This window comes from Lepisosteus platostomus, chromosome 15 (genome assembly GCF_059453375.1).
Source record: "Lepisosteus platostomus isolate fLepPlt1 chromosome 15, fLepPlt1.hap1, whole genome shotgun sequence".
Taxonomy (NCBI): Eukaryota; Metazoa; Chordata; class Actinopteri; order Semionotiformes; family Lepisosteidae; genus Lepisosteus; species Lepisosteus platostomus.
Genome location: NC_142625.1, coordinates 9,623,334 through 9,641,636, shown reverse-complemented (window position 1 = coordinate 9,641,636; position 18,303 = coordinate 9,623,334).

Genomic DNA, 18,303 nt, shown 5'->3' with positions numbered 1-18,303 from the left:
CAGCAGAAATAAACATGTTTCTGCAAGTTTGGTCAACCCCATGTAAGTTATGGGGCAGTAACAGTACACTTTTCAAAACGTGTTTTTCAGCCCGAAATAAACGCGTTTTTTCAGACAACTGAATACCCATGTAGCAGCAAGTCTCAGAAGAGCCCACACACTCAGCTCTTAACCCCAGTGTGCAGAAAGGGTCAAAACGTGTTTTTCAGCAGAAATAAACATGTTTCTGCAAGTTTGGTCAACCCCATGTAAGTTATGGGGCAGTAACAGTACACTCTGCAAAACGTGTTTTTCAGCCCGAAATAAACGCGTTTTTTCAGACAACTGAATACCCATGTAGCAGCAAGGCTCAGACGAGCCCACACACTCAGATCTTAACCCCAGTGTGCAGAAAGGGTCAAAACGTGTTTTTCAGCAGAAATAAACATGTTTCTGCAAGTTTGGTCAACCCCATGTAAGTTATGGGGCAGTAACAGTACACTCTGCAAAACGTGTTTTTCAGCCCGAAATAAACGCGTTTTTTCAGACAACTGAATCCCCATGTAGCAGCAAGGCTCAGAAGAGCCCACACACTCAGATCTTAACCCCAGTGTGCTGAAAGTGTCAAAACATGTTTTTCAGCAGAAATAAACATGTTTCTGCAAGTTTGGTCAACCCCATGTAAGTTATGGGGCAGTAACAGTACACTTTTCAAAACGTGTTTTTCAGCCCGAAATAAACGCGTTTTTTCAGACAACTGAATCCCCATGTAGCAACAAGGCTCAGAAGAGCCCACACACTCAGATCTTAACCCCAGTGTGCTGAAAGTGTCAAAACATGTTTTTAAGCAGAAATAAACATGTTTCTGCAAGTTTGGTCAACCCCATGTAAGTTATGGGGCAGTAACAGTACACTTTTCAAAACGTGTTTTTCAGCCCGAAATAAACGCGTTTTTTCAGACAACTGAATACCCATGTAGCAGCAAGTCTCAGAAGAGCCCACACACTCAGCTCTTAACCCCAGTGTGCAGAAAGGGTCAAAACGTGTTTTTCAGCAGAAATAAACATGTTTCTGCAAGTTTGGTCAACCCCATGTAAGTTATGGGGCAGTAACAGTACACTCTGCAAAACGTGTTTTTCAGCCCGAAATAAACGCGTTTTTTCAGACAACTGAATCCCCATGTAGCAGCAAGGCTCAGAAGAGCCCACACACTCAGATCTTAACCCCAGTGTGCTGAAAGTGTCAAAACATGTTTTTCAGCAGAAATAAACATGTTTCTGCAAGTTTGGTCAACCCCATGTAAGTTATGGGGCAGTAACAGTACACTTTTCAAAACGTGTTTTTCAGCCCGAAATAAACGCGTTTTTTCAGACAACTGAATCCCCATGTAGCAACAAGGCTCAGAAGAGCCCACACACTCAGATCTTAACCCCAGTGTGCTGAAAGTGTCAAAACATGTTTTTCAGCAGAAATAAACATGTTTCTGCAAGTTTGGTCAACCCCATGTAAGTTATGGGGCAGTAACAGTACACTTTTCAAAACGTGTTTTTCAGCCCGAAATAAACGCGTTTTTTCAGACAACTGAATCCCCATGTAGCAACAAGGCTCAGAAGAGCCCACACACTCAGATCTTAACCCCAGTGTGCTGAAAGTGTCAAAACATGTTTTTCAGCAGAAATAAACATGTTTCTGCAAGTTTGGTCAACCCCATGTAAGTTATGGGGCAGTAACAGAACACTTTTCAAAACGTGTTTTTCAGCCCGAAATAAACGCGTTTTTTCAGACAACTGAATCCCCATGTAGCAACAAGGCTCAGAAGAGCCCACACACTCAGATCTTAACCCCAGTGTGCTGAAAGTGTCAAAACATGTTTTTCAGCAGAAATAAACATGTTTCTGCAAGTTTGGTCAACCCGATGTAAGTTATGGGGCAGTAACAGTACACTTTTCAAAACGTGTTTTTCAGCCCGAAATAAACGCGTTTTTTCAGACAACTGAATCCCCATGTAGCAACAAGGCTCAGAAGAGCCCACACACTCAGATCTTAACCCCAGTGTGCTGAAAGTGTCAAAACATGTTTTTCAGCAGAAATAAACATGTTTCTGCAAGTTTGGTCAACCCCATGTAAGTTATGGGGCAGTAACAGTACACTTTTCAAAACGTGTTTTTCAGCCCGAAATAAACGCGTTTTTTCAGACAACTGAATCCCCATGTAGCAACAAGGCTCAGAAGAGCCCACACACTCAGATCTTAACCCCAGTGTGCTGAAAGTGTCAAAACATGTTTTTCAGCAGAAATAAACATGTTTCTGCAAGTTTGGTCAACCCCATGTAAGTTATGGGGCAGTAACAGAACACTTTTCAAAACGTGTTTTTCAGCCCGAAATAAACGCGTTTTTTCAGACAACTGAATCCCCATGTAGCAACAAGGCTCAGAAGAGCCCACACACTCAGATCTTAACCCCAGTGTGCTGAAAGTGTCAAAACATGTTTTTCAGCAGAAATAAACATGTTTCTGCAAGTTTGGTCAACCCCATGTAAGTTATGGGGCAGTAACAGTACACTTTTCAAAACGTGTTTTTCAGCCCGAAATAAACGCGTTTTTTCAGACAACTGAATCCCCATGTAGCAACAAGGCTCAGAAGAGCCCACACACTCAGATCTTAACCCCAGTGTGCTGAAAGTGTCAAAACATGTTTTTCAGCAGAAATAAACATGTTTCTGCAAGTTTGGTCAACCCCATGTAAGTTATGGGGCAGTAACAGTACACTTTTCAAAACGTGTTTTTCAGCCCGAAATAAACGCGTTTTTTCAGACAACTGAATACCCATGTAGCAGCAAGTCTCAGAAGAGCCCACACACTCAGCTCTTAACCCCAGTGTGCAGAAAGGGTCAAAACGTGTTTTTCAGCAGAAATAAACATGTTTCTGCAAGTTTGGTCAACCCCATGTAAGTTATGGGGCAGTAACAGTACACTCTGCAAAACGTGTTTTTCAGCCCGAAATAAACGCGTTTTTTCAGACAACTGAATACCCATGTAGCAGCAAGGCACAGACGAGCCCACACACTCAGATCTTAACCCCAGTGTGCAGAAAGGGTCAAAACGTGTTTTTCAGCAGAAATAAACATGTTTCTGCAAGTTTGGTCAACCCCATGTAAGTTATGGGGCAGTAACAGTACACTCTGCAAAACGTGTTTTTCAGCCCGAAATAAACGCGTTTTTTCAGACAACTGAATCCCCATGTAGCAGCAAGGCTCAGAAGAGCCCACACACTCAGATCTTAACCCCAGTGTGCTGAAAGTGTCAAAACATGTTTTTCAGCAGAAATAAACATGTTTCTGCAAGTTTGGTCAACCCCATGTAAGTTATGGGGCAGTAACAGTACACTTTTCAAAACGTGTTTTTCAGCCCGAAATAAACGCGTTTTTTCAGACAACTGAATCCCCATGTAGCAACAAGGCTCAGAAGAGCCCACACACTCAGATCTTAACCCCAGTGTGCTGAAAGTGTCAAAACATGTTTTTCAGCAGAAATAAACATGTTTCTGCAAGTTTGGTCAACCCCATGTAAGTTATGGGGCAGTAACAGTACACTTTTCAAAACGTGTTTTTCAGCCCGAAATAAACGCGTTTTTTCAGACAACTGAATCCCCATGTAGCAACAAGGCTCAGAAGAGCCCACACACTCAGATCTTAACCCCAGTGTGCTGAAAGTGTCAAAACATGTTTTTCAGCAGAAATAAACATGTTTCTGCAAGTTTGGTCAACCCCATGTAAGTTATGGGGCAGTAACAGTACACTTTTCAAAACGTGTTTTTCAGCCCGAAATAAACGCGTTTTTTCAGACAACTGAATCCCCATGTAGCAACAAGGCTCAGAAGAGCCCACACACTCAGATCTTAACCCCAGTGTGCTGAAAGTGTCAAAACATGTTTTTCAGCAGAAATAAACATGTTTCTGCAAGTTTGGTCAACCCCATGTAAGTTATGGGGCAGTAACAGTACACTTTTCAAAACGTGTTTTTCAGCCCGAAATAAACGCGTTTTTTCAGACAACTGAATACCCATGTAGCAGCAAGTCTCAGAAGAGCCCACACACTCAGCTCTTAACCCCAGTGTGCAGAAAGGGTCAAAACGTGTTTTTCAGCAGAAATAAACATGTTTCTGCAAGTTTGGTCAACCCCATGTAAGTTATGGGGCAGTAACAGTACACTCTGCAAAACGTGTTTTTCAGCCCGAAATAAACGCGTTTTTTCAGACAACTGAATCCCCATGTAGCAGCAAGGCTCAGAAGAGCCCACACACTCAGATCTTAACCCCAGTGTGCTGAAAGTGTCAAAACATGTTTTTCAGCAGAAATAAACATGTTTCTGCAAGTTTGGTCAACCCCATGTAAGTTATGGGGCAGTAACAGTACACTTTTCAAAACGTGTTTTTCAGCCCGAAATAAACGCGTTTTTTCAGACAACTGAATCCCCATGTAGCAACAAGGCTCAGAAGAGCCCACACACTCAGATCTTAACCCCAGTGTGCTGAAAGTGTCAAAACATGTTTTTCAGCAGAAATAAACATGTTTCTGCAAGTTTGGTCAACCCCATGTAAGTTATGGGGCAGTAACAGTACACTTTTCAAAACGTGTTTTTCAGCCCGAAATAAACGCGTTTTTTCAGACAACTGAATACCCATGTAGCAGCAAGTCTCAGAAGAGCCCACACACTCAGCTCTTAACCCCAGTGTGCAGAAAGGGTCAAAACGTGTTTTTCAGCAGAAATAAACATGTTTCTGCAAGTTTGGTCAACCCCATGTAAGTTATGGGGCAGTAACAGTACACTCTGCAAAACGTGTTTTTCAGCCCGAAATAAACGCATTTTTTCAGACAACTGAATCCCCATGTAGCAGCAAGGCTCAGAAGAGCCCACACACTCAGATCTTAACCCCAGTGTGCTGAAAGTGTCAAAACATGTTTTTCAGCAGAAATAAACATGTTTCTGCAAGTTTGGTCAACCCCATGTAAGTTATGGGGCAGTAACAGTACACTTTTCAAAACGTGTTTTTCAGCCCGAAATAAACGCGTTTTTTCAGACAACTGAATCCCCATGTAGCAACAAGGCTCAGAAGAGCCCACACACTCAGATCTTGACCCCAGTGTGCTGAAAGTGTCAAAACATGTTTTTCAGCAGAAATAAACATGTTTCTGCAAGTTTGGTCAACCCCATGTAAGTTATGGGGCAGTAACAGTACACTCTGCAAAACGTGTTTTTCAGCCCGAAATAAACGCGTGTTTTCAGACAACTGAATCCCCATGTAGCAGCAAGGCTCAGAAGAGCCCACACACTCAGATCTTAACCCCAGTGTGCAGAAAGGGTCAAAACGTGTTTTTCAGCAGAAATAAACATGTTTCTGCAAGTTTGGTCAACCCCATGTAAGTTATGGGGCAGTAACAGTACACTTTTCAAAACGTGTTTTTCAGCCCGAAATCAACGCGTTTTTTCAGACAACTGAATCCCCATGTAGCAGCAAGGCTCAGAAGAGCCCACACACTCAGATCTTAACCCCAGTGTGCAGAAAGGGTCAAAACTTGTTTTTCAGCAGAAATAAACATGTTTCTGCAAGTTTGGTCAACCCCATGTAAGTTATGGGGCAGTAACAGTACACTTTTCAAAACGTGTTTTTCAGCCCGAAATAAACGCGTTTTTTCAGACAACTGAATCCCCATGTAGCAACAAGGCTCAGAAGAGCCCACACACTGAGATCTTAACCCCAGTGTGCTGAAAGTGTCAAAACATGTTTTTCAGCAGAAATAAACATGTTTTTGCAAGTTTGGTCAACCCCATGTAAGTTATGGGGCAGTAACAGTACACTCTGCAAAACGTGTTTTTCAGCCCGAAATAAACGCGTTTTTTCAGACAACTGAATCCCCATGTAGCAGCAAGGCTCAGAAGAGCCCACACACTCAGATCTTAACCCCAGTGTGCAGAAAGGTTCAAAACATGTTTTTCAGCAGAATTAAACATGTTTCTGCAAGTTTGGTCAACCCCATGTAAGTTATGGGGCAGTAACAGTACACTTTTCAAAACGTGTTTTTCAGCCCGAAATAAACGCTTTTTTTCAGACAACTGAATCCCCATGTAGCAACAAGGCACAGAAGAGCCCACACACTCAGATCTTAACCCCAGTGTGCTGAAAGTGTCAAAACATGTTTTTCAGCAGAAATAAACATGTTTCTGCAAGTTTGGTCAACCCCATGTAAGTTATGGGGCAGTAACAGTACACTTTTCAAAACGTGTTTTTCAGCCCGAAATAAACGCGTTTTTTCAGACAACTGAATCCCCATGTAGCAACAAGGCTCAGAAGAGCCCACACACTCAGATCTTAACCCCAGTGTGCTGAAAGTGTCAAAACATGTTTTTCAGCAGAAATAAACATGTTTCTGCAAGTTTGGTCAACCCCATGCAAGTTATGGGGCAGTAACAGTACACTTTTCAAAACGTGTTTTTCAGCCCGAAATAAACGCGTTTTTTCAGACAACTGAATCCCCATGTAGCAACAAGGCTCAGAAGAGCCCACACACTCAGCTCTTAACCCCAGTGTGCAGAAAGGGTCAAAACGTGTTTTTCAGCAGAAATAAACATGTTTCTGCAAGTTTGGTCAACCCCATGTAAGTTATGGGGCAGTAACAGTACACTCTGCAAAACGTGTTTTTCAGCCCGAAATAAACGCGTTTTTTCAGACAACTGAATCCCCATGTAGCAGCAAGGCTCAGAAGAGCCCACACACTCAGATCTTAACCCCAGTGTGCTGAAAGTGTCAAAACATGTTTTTCAGCAGAAATAAACATGTTTCTGCAAGTTTGGTCAACCCCATGTAAGTTATGGGGCAGTAACAGTACACTTTTCAAAACGTGTTTTTCAGCCCGAAATAAACGCGTTTTTTCAGACAACTGAATCCCCATGTAGCAACAAGGCTCAGAAGAGCCCACACACTCAGATCTTGACCCCAGTGTGCTGAAAGTGTCAAAACATGTTTTTCAGCAGAAATAAACATGTTTCTGCAAGTTTGGTCAACCCCATGTAAGTTATGGGGCAGTAACAGTAAACTCTGCAAAACGTGTTTTTCAGCCCGAAATAAACGCGTTTTTTCAGACAACTGAATACCCATGTAGCAGCAAGTCTCAGAAGAGCCCACACACTCAGCTCTTAACCCCAGTGTGCAGAAAGGGTCAAAACGTGTTTTTCAGCAGAAATAAACATGTTTCTGCAAGTTTGGTCAACCCCATGTAAGTTATGGGGCAATAACAGTACACTCTGCAAAACGTGTTTTTCAGCCCGAAATAAACGCGTTTTTTCAGACAACTGAATCCCCATGTAGCAGCAAGGCTCAGAAGAGCCCACACACTCAGATCTTAACCCCAGTGTGCAGAAAGGGTCAAAACGTGTTTTTCAGCAGAAATAAACATGTTTCTGCAAGTTTGGTCAACCCCATGTAAGTTATGGGGCAGTAACAGTACACTTTTCAAAACGTGTTTTTCAGCCCGAAATCAACGCGTTTTTTCAGACAACTGAATCCCCATGTAGCAGCAAGGCTCAGACGAGCCCACACACTCAGATCTTAACCCCAGTGTGCAGAAAGGGTCAAAACTTGTTTTTCAGCAGAAATAAACATGTTTCTGCAAGTTTGGTCAACCCCATGTAAGTTATGGGGCAGTAACAGTACACTTTTCAAAACGTGTTTTTCAGCCCGAAATAAACGCGTTTTTTCAGACAACTGAATACCCATGTAGCAGCAAGGCTCAGAAGAGCCCACACACTCAGATCTTAACCCCAGTGTGCTGAAAGTGTCAAAACATGTTTTTCAGCAGAAATAAACATGTTTCTGCAAGTTTGGTCAACCCCATGTAAGTTATGGGGCAGTAACAGTACACTTTTCAAAACGTGTTTTTCAGCCCGAAATAAACGCGTTTTTTCAGACAACTGAATCCCCATGTAGCAACAAGGCTCAGAAGAGCCCACACACTCAGATCTTAACCCCAGTGTGCTGAAAGTGTCAAAACATGTTTTTCAGCAGAAATAAACATGTTTCTGCAAGTTTTGTCAACCCCATGTAAGTTATGGGGCAGTAACAGTACACTTTTCAAAACGTGTTTTTCAGCCCGAAATAAACGCGTTTTTTCAGACAACTGAATCCCCATGTAGCAACAAGGCTCAGAAGAGCCCACACACTCAGCTCTTAACCCCAGTGTGCAGAAAGGGTCAAAACGTGTTTTTCAGCAGAAATAAACATGTTTCTGCAAGTTTGGTCAACCCCATGTAAGTTATGGGGCAGTAACAGTACACTCTGCAAAACGTGTTTTTCAGCCCGAAATAAACGCGTTTTTTCAGACAACTGAATCCCCATGTAGCAGCAAGGCTCAGAAGAGCCCACACACTCAGATCTTAACCCCAGTGTGCAGAAAGGTTCAAAACATGTTTTTCAGCAGAAATAAACATGTTTCTGCAAGTTTGGTCAACCCCATGTAAGTTATGGGGCAGTAACAGTACACTTTTCAAAACGTGTTTTTCAGCCCGAAATAAACGCGTTTTTTCAGACAACTGAATCCCCATGTAGCAACAAGGCTCAGAAGAGCCCACACACTCAGATCTTAACCCCAGTGTGCTGAAAGTGTCAAAACATGTTTTTCAGCAGAAATAAACATGTTTCTGCAAGTTTGGTCAACCCCATGTAAGTTATGGGGCAGTAACAGTACACTTTTCAAAACGTGTTTTTCAGCCCGAAATAAACGCGTTTTTTCAGACAACTGAATCCCCATGTAGCAACAAGGCTCAGAAGAGCCCACACACTCAGATCTTAACCCCAGTGTGCTGAAAGTGTCAAAACATGTTTTTCAGCAGAAATAAACATGTTTCTGCAAGTTTGGTCAACCCCATGTAAGTTATGGGGCAGTAACAGTACACTTTTCAAAACGTGTTTTTCAGCCCGAAATAAACGCGTTTTTTCAGACAACTGAATCCCCATGTAGCAACAAGGCTCAGAAGAGCCCACACACTCAGATCTTAACCCCAGTGTGCTGAAAGTGTCAAAACATGTTTTTCAGCAGAAATAAACATGTTTCTGCAAGTTTGGTCAACCCCATGTAAGTTATGGGGCAGTAACAGTACACTTTTCAAAACGTGTTTTTCAGCCCGAAATAAACGCGTTTTTTCAGACAACTGAATACCCATGTAGCAGCAAGTCTCAGAAGAGCCCACACACTCAGCTCTTAACCCCAGTGTGCAGAAAGGGTCAAAACGTGTTTTTCAGCAGAAATAAACATGTTTCTGCAAGTTTGGTCAACCCCATGTAAGTTATGGGGCAGTAACAGTACACTCTGCAAAACGTGTTTTTCAGCCCGAAATAAACGCGTTTTTTCAGACAACTGAATCCCCATGTAGCAGCAAGGCTCAGAAGAGCCCACACACTCAGATCTTAACCCCAGTGTGCTGAAAGTGTCAAAACATGTTTTTCAGCAGAAATAAACATGTTTCTGCAAGTTTGGTCAACCCCATGTAAGTTATGGGGCAGTAACAGTACACTTTTCAAAACGTGTTTTTCAGCCCGAAATAAACGCGTTTTTTCAGACAACTGAATCCCCATGTAGCAACAAGGCTCAGAAGAGCCCACACACTCAGATCTTAACCCCAGTGTGCTGAAAGTGTCAAAACATGTTTTTCAGCAGAAATAAACATGTTTCTGCAAGTTTGGTCAACCCCATGTAAGTTATGGGGCAGTAACAGTACACTTTTCAAAACGTGTTTTTCAGCCCGAAATAAACGCGTTTTTTCAGACAACTGAATCCCCATGTAGCAACAAGGCTCAGAAGAGCCCACACACTCAGATCTTAACCCCAGTGTGCTGAAAGTGTCAAAACATGTTTTTCAGCAGAAATAAACATGTTTCTGCAAGTTTGGTCAACCCCATGTAAGTTATGGGGCAGTAACAGAACACTTTTCAAAACGTGTTTTTCAGCCCGAAATAAACGCGTTTTTTCAGACAACTGAATCCCCATGTAGCAACAAGGCTCAGAAGAGCCCACACACTCAGATCTTAACCCCAGTGTGCTGAAAGTGTCAAAACATGTTTTTCAGCAGAAATAAACATGTTTCTGCAAGTTTGGTCAACCCGATGTAAGTTATGGGGCAGTAACAGTACACTTTTCAAAACGTGTTTTTCAGCCCGAAATAAACGCGTTTTTTCAGACAACTGAATCCCCATGTAGCAACAAGGCTCAGAAGAGCCCACACACTCAGATCTTAACCCCAGTGTGCTGAAAGTGTCAAAACATGTTTTTCAGCAGAAATAAACATGTTTCTGCAAGTTTGGTCAACCCCATGTAAGTTATGGGGCAGTAACAGTACACTTTTCAAAACGTGTTTTTCAGCCCGAAATAAACGCGTTTTTTCAGACAACTGAATCCCCATGTAGCAACAAGGCTCAGAAGAGCCCACACACTCAGATCTTAACCCCAGTGTGCTGAAAGTGTCAAAACATGTTTTTCAGCAGAAATAAACATGTTTCTGCAAGTTTGGTCAACCCCATGTAAGTTATGGGGCAGTAACAGAACACTTTTCAAAACGTGTTTTTCAGCCCGAAATAAACGCGTTTTTTCAGACAACTGAATCCCCATGTAGCAACAAGGCTCAGAAGAGCCCACACACTCAGATCTTAACCCCAGTGTGCTGAAAGTGTCAAAACATGTTTTTCAGCAGAAATAAACATGTTTCTGCAAGTTTGGTCAACCCCATGTAAGTTATGGGGCAGTAACAGTACACTTTTCAAAACGTGTTTTTCAGCCCGAAATAAACGCGTTTTTTCAGACAACTGAATCCCCATGTAGCAACAAGGCTCAGAAGAGCCCACACACTCAGATCTTAACCCCAGTGTGCTGAAAGTGTCAAAACATGTTTTTCAGCAGAAATAAACATGTTTCTGCAAGTTTGGTCAACCCCATGTAAGTTATGGGGCAGTAACAGTACACTTTTCAAAACGTGTTTTTCAGCCCGAAATAAACGCGTTTTTTCAGACAACTGAATCCCCATGTAGCAACAAGGCTCAGAAGAGCCCACACACTCAGATCTTAACCCCAGTGTGCTGAAAGTGTCAAAACATGTTTTTCAGCAGAAATAAACATGTTTCTGCAAGTTTGGTCAACCCCATGTAAGTTATGGGGCAGTAACAGTACACTTTTCAAAACGTGTTTTTCAGCCCGAAATAAACGCGTTTTTTCAGACAACTGAATACCCATGTAGCAGCAAGTCTCAGAAGAGCCCACACACTCAGCTCTTAACCCCAGTGTGCAGAAAGGGTCAAAACGTGTTTTTCAGCAGAAATAAACATGTTTCTGCAAGTTTGGTCAACCCCATGTAAGTTATGGGGCAGTAACAGTACACTCTGCAAAACGTGTTTTTCAGCCCGAAATAAACGCGTTTTTTCAGACAACTGAATACCCATGTAGCAGCAAGGCACAGACGAGCCCACACACTCAGATCTTAACCCCAGTGTGCAGAAAGGGTCAAAACGTGTTTTTCAGCAGAAATAAACATGTTTCTGCAAGTTTGGTCAACCCCATGTAAGTTATGGGGCAGTAACAGTACACTCTGCAAAACGTGTTTTTCAGCCCGAAATAAACGCGTTTTTTCAGACAACTGAATCCCCATGTAGCAGCAAGGCTCAGAAGAGCCCACACACTCAGATCTTAACCCCAGTGTGCTGAAAGTGTCAAAACATGTTTTTCAGCAGAAATAAACATGTTTCTGCAAGTTTGGTCAACCCCATGTAAGTTATGGGGCAGTAACAGTACACTTTTCAAAACGTGTTTTTCAGCCCGAAATAAACGCGTTTTTTCAGACAACTGAATCCCCATGTAGCAACAAGGCTCAGAAGAGCCCACACACTCAGATCTTAACCCCAGTGTGCTGAAAGTGTCAAAACATGTTTTTCAGCAGAAATAAACATGTTTCTGCAAGTTTGGTCAACCCCATGTAAGTTATGGGGCAGTAACAGTACACTTTTCAAAACGTGTTTTTCAGCCCGAAATAAACGCGTTTTTTCAGACAACTGAATCCCCATGTAGCAACAAGGCTCAGAAGAGCCCACACACTCAGATCTTAACCCCAGTGTGCTGAAAGTGTCAAAACATGTTTTTCAGCAGAAATAAACATGTTTCTGCAAGTTTGGTCAACCCCATGTAAGTTATGGGGCAGTAACAGTACACTTTTCAAAACGTGTTTTTCAGCCCGAAATAAACGCGTTTTTTCAGACAACTGAATCCCCATGTAGCAACAAGGCTCAGAAGAGCCCACACACTCAGATCTTAACCCCAGTGTGCTGAAAGTGTCAAAACATGTTTTTCAGCAGAAATAAACATGTTTCTGCAAGTTTGGTCAACCCCATGTAAGTTATGGGGCAGTAACAGTACACTTTTCAAAACGTGTTTTTCAGCCCGAAATAAACGCGTTTTTTCAGACAACTGAATACCCATGTAGCAGCAAGTCTCAGAAGAGCCCACACACTCAGCTCTTAACCCCAGTGTGCAGAAAGGGTCAAAACGTGTTTTTCAGCAGAAATAAACATGTTTCTGCAAGTTTGGTCAACCCGATGTAAGTTATGGGGCAGTAACAGTACACTTTTCAAAACGTGTTTTTCAGCCCGAAATAAACGCGTTTTTTCAGACAACTGAATCCCCATGTAGCAGCAAGGCTCAGAAGAGCCCACACACTCAGATCTTAACCCCAGTGTGCTGAAAGTGTCAAAACATGTTTTTCAGCAGAAATAAACATGTTTCTGCAAGTTTGGTCAACCCCATGTAAGTTATGGGGCAGTAACAGTACACTTTTCAAAACGTGTTTTTCAGCCCGAAATAAACGCGTTTTTTCAGACAACTGAATCCCCATGTAGCAACAAGGCTCAGAAGAGCCCACACACTCAGATCTTAACCCCAGTGTGCTGAAAGTGTCAAAACATGTTTTTCAGCAGAAATAAACATGTTTCTGCAAGTTTGGTCAACCCCATGTAAGTTATGGGGCAGTAACAGTACACTTTTCAAAACGTGTTTTTCAGCCCGAAATAAACGCGTTTTTTCAGACAACTGAATACCCATGTAGCAGCAAGTCTCAGAAGAGCCCACACACTCAGCTCTTAACCCCAGTGTGCAGAAAGGGTCAAAACGTGTTTTTCAGCAGAAATAAACATGTTTCTGCAAGTTTGGTCAACCCCATGTAAGTTATGGGGCAGTAACAGTACACTCTGCAAAACGTGTTTTTCAGCCCGAAATAAACGCATTTTTTCAGACAACTGAATCCCCATGTAGCAGCAAGGCTCAGAAGAGCCCACACACTCAGATCTTAACCCCAGTGTGCTGAAAGTGTCAAAACATGTTTTTCAGCAGAAATAAACATGTTTCTGCAAGTTTGGTCAACCCCATGTAAGTTATGGGGCAGTAACAGTACACTTTTCAAAACGTGTTTTTCAGCCCGAAATAAACGCGTTTTTTCAGACAACTGAATCCCCATGTAGCAACAAGGCTCAGAAGAGCCCACACACTCAGATCTTGACCCCAGTGTGCTGAAAGTGTCAAAACATGTTTTTCAGCAGAAATAAACATGTTTCTGCAAGTTTGGTCAACCCCATGTAAGTTATGGGGCAGTAACAGTACACTCTGCAAAACGTGTTTTTCAGCCCGAAATAAACGCGTGTTTTCAGACAACTGAATCCCCATGTAGCAGCAAGGCTCAGAAGAGCCCACACACTCAGATCTTAACCCCAGTGTGCAGAAAGGGTCAAAACGTGTTTTTCAGCAGAAATAAACATGTTTCTGCAAGTTTGGTCAACCCCATGTAAGTTATGGGGCAGTAACAGTACACTTTTCAAAACGTGTTTTTCAGCCCGAAATCAACGCGTTTTTTCAGACAACTGAATCCCCATGTAGCAGCAAGGCTCAGAAGAGCCCACACACTCAGATCTTAACCCCAGTGTGCAGAAAGGGTCAAAACTTGTTTTTCAGCAGAAATAAACATGTTTCTGCAAGTTTGGTCAACCCCATGTAAGTTATGGGGCAGTAACAGTACACTTTTCAAAACGTGTTTTTCAGCCCGAAATAAACGCGTTTTTTCAGACAACTGAATCCCCATGTAGCAACAAGGCTCAGAAGAGCCCACACACTGAGATCTTAACCCCAGTGTGCTGAAAGTGTCAAAACATGTTTTTCAGCAGAAATAAACATGTTTTTGCAAGTTTGGTCAACCCCATGTAAGTTATGGGGCAGTAACAGTACACTCTGCAAAACGTGTTTTTCAGCCCGAAATAAACGCGTTTTTTCAGACAACTGAATCCCCATGTAGCAGCAAGGCTCAGAAGAGCCCACACACTCAGATCTTAACCCCAGTGTGCAGAAAGGTTCAAAACATGTTTTTCAGCAGAAATAAACATGTTTCTGCAAGTTTGGTCAACCCCATGTAAGTTATGGGGCAGTAACAGTACACTTTTCAAAACGTGTTTTTCAGCCCGAAATAAACGCGTTTTTTCAGACAACTGAATCCCCATGTAGCAACAAGGCACAGAAGAGCCCACACACTCAGATCTTAACCCCAGTGTGCTGAAAGTGTCAAAACATGTTTTTCAGCAGAAATAAACATGTTTCTGCAAGTTTGGTCAACCCCATGTAAGTTATGGGGCAGTAACAGTACACTTTTCAAAACGTGTTTTTCAGCCCGAAATAAACGCGTTTTTTCAGACAACTGAATCCCCATGTAGCAACAAGGCTCAGAAGAGCCCACACACTCAGATCTTAACCCCAGTGTGCTGAAAGTGTCAAAACATGTTTTTCAGCAGAAATAAACATGTTTCTGCAAGTTTGGTCAACCCCATGTAAGTTATGGGGCAGTAACAGTACACTTTTCAAAACGTGTTTTTCAGCCCGAAATAAACGCGTTTTTTCAGACAACTGAATCCCCATGTAGCAACAAGGCTCAGAAGAGCCCACACACTCAGCTCTTAACCCCAGTGTGCAGAAAGGGTCAAAACGTGTTTTTCAGCAGAAATAAACATGTTTCTGCAAGTTTGGTCAACCCCATGTAAGTTATGGGGCAGTAACAGTACACTCTGCAAAACGTGTTTTTCAGCCCGAAATAAACGCGTTTTTTCAGACAACTGAATCCCCATGTAGCAGCAAGGCTCAGAAGAGCCCACACACTCAGATCTTAACCCCAGTGTGCTGAAAGTGTCAAAACATGTTTTTCAGCAGAAATAAACATGTTTCTGCAAGTTTGGTCAACCCCATGTAAGTTATGGGGCAGTAACAGTACACTTTTCAAAACGTGTTTTTCAGCCCGAAATAAACGCGTTTTTTCAGACAACTGAATCCCCATGTAGCAACAAGGCTCAGAAGAGCCCACACACTCAGATCTTGACCCCAGTGTGCTGAAAGTGTCAAAACATGTTTTTCAGCAGAAATAAACATGTTTCTGCAAGTTTGGTCAACCCCATGTAAGTTATGGGGCAGTAACAGTAAACTCTGCAAAACGTGTTTTTCAGCCCGAAATAAACGCGTTTTTTCAGACAACTGAATACCCATGTAGCAGCAAGTCTCAGAAGAGCCCACACACTCAGCTCTTAACCCCAGTGTGCAGAAAGGGTCAAAACGTGTTTTTCAGCAGAAATAAACATGTTTCTGCAAGTTTGGTCAACCCCATGTAAGTTATGGGGCAGTAACAGTACACTCTGCAAAACGTGTTTTTCAGCCCGAAATAAACGCGTTTTTTCAGACAACTGAATACCCATGTAGCAGCAAGGCACAGACGAGCCCACACACTCAGATCTTAACCCCAGTGTGCAGAAAGGGTCAAAACGTGTTTTTCAGCAGAAATAAACATGTTTCTGCAAGTTTGGTCAACCCCATGTAAGTTATTGGGCATATAACAGTACACTCTGCAAAACGTGTTTTTCAGCCCGAAATAAACGCGTTTTTTCAGACAACTGAATCCCCATGTAGCAGCAAGGCTCAGAAGAGCCCACACACTCAGATCTTAACCCCAGTGTGCAGAAAGGTTCAAAACATGTTTTTCAGCAGAAATAAACATGTTTCTGCAAGTTTGGTCAACCCCATGTAAGTTATGGGGCAGTAACAGTACACTTTTCAAAACGTGTTTTTCAGCCCGAAATAAACGCGTTTTTTCAGACAACTGAATCCCCATGTAGCAACAAGGCTCAGAAGAGCCCACACACTCAGATCTTAACCCCAGTGTGCTGAAAGTGTCAAAACATGTTTTTCAGCAGAAATAAACATGTTTCTGCAAGTTTGGTCAACCCCATGTAAGTTATGGGGCAGTAACAGAACACTTTTCAAAACGTGTTTTTCAGCCCGAAATAAACGCGTTTTTTCAGACAACTGAATCCCCATGTAGCAACAAGGCTCAGAAGAGCCCACACACTCAGATCTTAACCCCAGTGTGCTGAAAGTGTCAAAACATGTTTTTCAGCAGAAATAAACATGTTTCTGCAAGTTTGGTCAACCCCATGTAAGTTATGGGGCAGTAACAGTACACTTTTCAAAACGTGTTTTTCAGCCCGAAATAAACGCGTTTTTTCAGACAACTGAATCCCCATGTAGCAACAAGGCTCAGAAGAGCCCACACACTCAGATCTTAACCCCAGTGTGCTGAAAGTGTCAAAACATGTTTTTCAGCAGAAATAAACATGTTTCTGCAAGTTTGGTCAAACCCATGTAAGTTATGGGGCAGTAACAGTACACTTTTCAAAACGTGTTTTTCAGCCCGAAATAAACGCGTTTTTTCAGACAACTGAATCCCCATGTAGCAACAAGGCTCAGAAGAGCCCACACACTCAGATCTTAACCCCAGTGTGCTGAAAGTGTCAAAACATGTTTTTCAGCAGAAATAAACATGTTTCTGCAAGTTTGGTCAACCCCATGTAAGTTATGGGGCAGTAACAGAACACTTTTCAAAACGTGTTTTTCAGCCCGAAATAAACGCGTTTTTTCAGACAACTGAATCCCCATGTAGCAACAAGGCTCAGAAGAGCCCACACACTCAGATCTTAACCCCAGTGTGCTGAAAGTGTCAAAACATGTTTTTCAGCAGAAATAAACATGTTTCTGCAAGTTTGGTCAACCCGATGTAAGTTATGGGGCAGTAACAGTACACTTTTCAAAACGTGTTTTTCAGCCCGAAATAAACGCGTTTTTTCAGACAACTGAATCCCCATGTAGCAACAAGGCTCAGAAGAGCCCACACACTCAGATCTTAACCCCAGTGTGCTGAAAGTGTCAAAACATGTTTTTCAGCAGAAATAAACATGTTTCTGCAAGTTTGGTCAACCCCATGTAAGTTATGGGGCAGTAACAGTACACTTTTCAAAACGTGTTTTTCAGCCCGAAATAAACGCGTTTTTTCAGACAACTGAATCCCCATGTAGCAACAAGGCTCAGAAGAGCCCACACACTCAGATCTTAACCCCAGTGTGCTGAAAGTGTCAAAACATGTTTTTCAGCAGAAATAAACATGTTTCTGCAAGTTTGGTCAACCCCATGTAAGTTATGGGGCAGTAACAGAACACTTTTCAAAACGTGTTTTTCAGCCCGAAATAAACGCGTTTTTTCAGACAACTGAATCCCCATGTAGCAACAAGGCTCAGAAGAGCCCACACACTCAGATCTTAACCCCAGTGTGCTGAAAGTGTCAAAACATGTTTTTCAGCAGAAATAAACATGTTTCTGCAAGTTTGGTCAACCCCATGTAAGTTATGGGGCAGTAACAGTACACTTTTCAAAACGTGTTTTTCAGCCCGAAATAAACGCGTTTTTTCAGACAACTGAATCCCCATGTAGCAACAAGGCTCAGAAGAGCCCACACACTCAGATCTTAACCCCAGTGTGCTGAAAGTGTCAAAACATGTTTTTCAGCAGAAATAAACATGTTTCTGCAAGTTTGGTCAACCCCATGTAAGTTATGGGGCAGTAACAGTACACTTTTCAAAACGTGTTTTTCAGCCCGAAATAAACGCGTTTTTTCAGACAACTGAATCCCCATGTAGCAACAAGGCTCAGAAGAGCCCACACACTCAGATCTTAACCCCAGTGTGCTGAAAGTGTCAAAACATGTTTTTCAGCAGAAATAAACATGTTTCTGCAAGTTTGGTCAACCCCATGTAAGTTATGGGGCAGTAACAGTACACTTTTCAAAACGTGTTTTTCAGCCCGAAATAAACGCGTTTTTTCAGACAACTGAATACCCATGTAGCAGCAAGTCTCAGAAGAGCCCACACACTCAGCTCTTAACC